The sequence below is a fragment of the Camellia sinensis genome, chromosome 1 (genome assembly GCF_055761805.1).
Source record: "Camellia sinensis isolate YWXY chromosome 1, ASM5576180v1, whole genome shotgun sequence".
Taxonomy (NCBI): domain Eukaryota; kingdom Viridiplantae; phylum Streptophyta; class Magnoliopsida; order Ericales; family Theaceae; genus Camellia; species Camellia sinensis.
Window position 1 is genome coordinate 163,895,173 of NC_138961.1, and position 4,029 is coordinate 163,899,201.

The following is a 4,029-nucleotide window of genomic DNA, read 5'->3' on the forward strand; positions in this document are numbered from 1 at the left end:
TGGAAGCCATCTTGAATCTTTCCAAATGCAGTGAATTTTGCGTCACCACTTGCGTATCTCACTGTAACAACCCCTATCCGTAATTAGCCACTAATCCATATTTAATGATGCTAATTGAGTGAATCAAATGAATTATTGGGGTTAGTATGTGATTTGGATGATATTTGGCTTACTATCTATTACTTGTAGAAATATCTGTTTGAAATTCCACTCTAATATGTAAATTGAAAGCCTTATCGGCATCCGAAAACGAAATTGACTACACCGATATGTTATTTGGAATTTTTAGAACCATATGGCAAATTTTGTTAAAATTTGATTCAGTCAGATTAATTAAGTCATGTTTGGTTAGCCTAATATTCTAATTATTGTATTTTTGACACCATAGCTTTATACGAGCCTAATAAGCTCATTTGAACTCATTTACTTCATCTCCCTTGAGTGGAAAAATCTGAGAATTTACTTGAGAGACAGAGAGAGAGTGCATTCTAGAGAGAGAGAAGAAGAGATTGAAGAGGAATTGAAGGAATTCACCAAGATTGTGCAAGTATCTAGCTAATTCAAGACTCTAGGTAAGATTACAACCTCTAGATTGTGTAACTAAGTCATTTAACATGAAATTTCTTCAAGATTGTGAGTTTGAATATGTATATTGAGCCTAGAATAGAGTTTGAGTTGCAATTCATGCATGCATGTCCATTTTCTTACAACTTGAGCATGATTTCCAAGAATTCTCTCTTGCATGTTTGAAATTCATCTTTATTTAGGGAAATCATCAAGTTTCAAGTTGTTTTGTGGGGTTTGATCATGTTTTGAGGAGTTGGATACAAGAAAAATTCATGCATATTGTGTTCATGAACATTCATCATGTTTTAAGTTGAAATTGTGAGTTTTTAACAAACTCTTGGGCCATGATTTTATGAAATAATGCTTAATTCATCATGTTTTACAAATTTACTATGTTATCTCAAGTTTTGGGGCCCAAGAGATGTGTTTTGAAGGTTGGAATTCGAGTTTTGAGCTTGAAGGTGCAATCTAGAAATTCCAGAATTTGCATCTACGCTCGAGCGTGGAAGTTCACGCTCGAGCGACCACTCTGTGTGCGTGCACTCCGCTCGAGCGACCAAAAGTCCGCTCGAGCATGAATTGCAAGCTCCCAGAAGTTTCATGTCGTTTACAGATCACTCGAGCAAAGGAATGTGCGCTCGAGCGACCATTCACATTTTGCATGTGCGGAGCGAGGAAATCTACGCTCGAGCGTGGACCTTATTTTCAGAAATTTTGCCTAAGTGTTCCAAGGCATGTTTTGGCATCCTCATTGCATCTTAGGCATTCATAAGCCTTCATTAAGCCATAGTAATGAGGTTATGGATTAGAAATACACTAAGTAAATAATGTACTAAGTTACGAGATTCAAGAGTGTGTTTTCATCTATGGGATAAAAAAGAACAAGAAACAGTGTAAAGTAAGCTAAGCCGTGTTGGTCACATGAATGTGTAATGATAAGACATGCTTGTGCTATGTATTTTGTGATTGTAGGTTAAGACTCGGGGATTGATTGACCACCTACTGGAGCCACTGTGAGTAACGTTATCGTAAAGATACATTCATATGAAATTATGTTCCAAATGACATGTGATAAGCTATGATTTTTGAAATGATATCTGTTTTCGTGAACGAATATTCCATGTTTGAAATCTATTATGGCATCCATAGATAGTCCCAAGTCATGGGGGACGGCATGAAAATGCGGGTCCATGACATACAAGTAATTACGAGATCTCGTTAGCCACTTCGTTGTGGTGATGTGTTTAATCGGTATCCGGAACCGATTACTCTTGTCGAAAGACGTTCTATGATGTGTTCTATGGGATGTACCATTATTATGTTCTGATATGAGGATGATTATGCTATGATCTGTTTTCTGCTTATCATATGTTCGGATTTCGTTCACTAACCCCTTTACCTTAATGTTATTCACTGGGTTTTAGCTCACTGTTTTTATATATATATGTATAGGTGAGCATTCTGGAGTTCGAGCCTGAAGGCTTTTGTTTGGATCTGTGGTCCGTTGTCAGCCAACCATTGTGCCTCACGTGGAGGTTCCCAAAGCGTCCTGTGTTTAAGTTCTGGGGTTTCTGTTTTTATAAGACTTGATTTGATGTCGTTGGCTGTACTTAAAATACTGTAATGTGTGTGTGTATAACATATGAATGATTTTTTATTATGTATATAAAGTTTTAAATATTCTGTTCATATAAGTCAGCACAGCTCATTGGACAACTATATTTATGTATTTGTTTCCACTAGCCCCCTTAATTTTGTTAATTTATTCAGAGGCCTTCGGTAATCCAAGGATTACTGGCCGGTTACAATGCTAAACCTATAGGGGCGGGTTTGGGTCGTGACACTCACCCTGAGAAACTCTATAAATAGAGACGTAAGGAATTGTATTTTGTATGCAAACATTGAATTGAAGAAGAAAATAGTGATGAGGAAACACCGAGTAAATTTCTATCTCTCCAAAATATATAAAATTTCCACTGCTTGTAGACGTAGGCTATTGCTGAACCACATAAATCTTTGTGTGTTTTGTTTGTTTCAATCTGTAGCTCCATGGCCTAACAAGTGGTATCAAAGCTCCGTTGTGTCAAAAACAGAGCCTTTTTCACTCTTTTTTCTGAATCTGCCTAGATTTCAAAATTGTCAAAATCAACTTTTGAACACACTATTGAATAGCTCTCGTTGAGTAGAGAAATTTGAAGGAAAAAAAAAAAAATCACCTCAAACGGGCATCAGAAGCTCTCCCAATCGCTGGTCAAAGTTAGCCAAAAAAAGTTAACTATCCGAGCTGAGAAGATGGATCGAGTCGAAGAAGAATATTTTGTGCCATGTCAGCATGCCACATCAGCGTTGAACAACCCACGTCAGCGTTGACCATAAGCCACCTCACTGCTATGTCAATGCCACGTCAGCGTATCCGCCATGCCAGCTGTTTGACTGTCACGTTAGCGTTGACCGCCATGTCAATAGCTCAGTCAGAAAACAGAATATTCCATATGTGATGAAATATTTCGACGGAATATTCTCTTCTGTAATGGAATATTTTCTAAAAGGTTTTGGTTAGTTTTGGAAGCACTTTTTGGGCAATTTTTTTACGTATAGAGAGTAACCCCTAGCTAAATCGACCGTTTCGGACGCAATTGCACTATCTATTTTTTCATATTCGGATCCAAATTTTGCGACGTTGTCAAGAGTGTTGGTATTCCAAACTATCTTAATCATCTTCGAACAAGGGCTCTTTTGGTGGTTTTAGAATTTGAAAGAAAAATGACTGAAGAAATGCCTTCATCAAGTAATCAAGGAAGAAATAGTTCAATCTCCAATGCCAAGTTCGAGGTTGAAAAGTTTGATGAAAGAAACAACTTTAGCATGTAGAAATGTGAAGTCTTAAACGTACTCATCCAAAAAGAATTGGATATCGCTTTAGAGGACAAACCTACAGAAATGTTCAACAATGATTGGAACAAGATCAACCAGCTAGCCTGTGGTACCATCCGATTTTGTCTTGCAAAATATCAGAAGTATTCTATCATGAAAGAGACGAATGCCAAAGATCTCTAGAAGAAGTTAGAGGACAAGCACATGACGAAAAATATAGAGAATCGATTATACTTGAAGAATAAGCTTTTTTAGTTTCAGTATACAGAAAGAAGTTCGATATTCAAACACTTGAATGACTTTAACAAGATTCTTGTTGATTTACTTAATCTAAATGTTGAAGTTGAAAATAAAGACAAGGCTTTATTGCTGCTAAATTCCTTACCAGATGAATATGAGGCACTTGATTACTACACTGCTCTATGGAAAGGAAGAAATCAAGTTTGACGATGTGTCTAACACATTGGTTAACAATAAGTACCAGAAGAAGGATAAGAAAGCCCATTATCAAGACAAATCAAGTGGAGTCTTAGTTGTACATGGAAGATCAGAGAAGAAGAAGCAACTGGAAGGGGGTCATACAAAAGC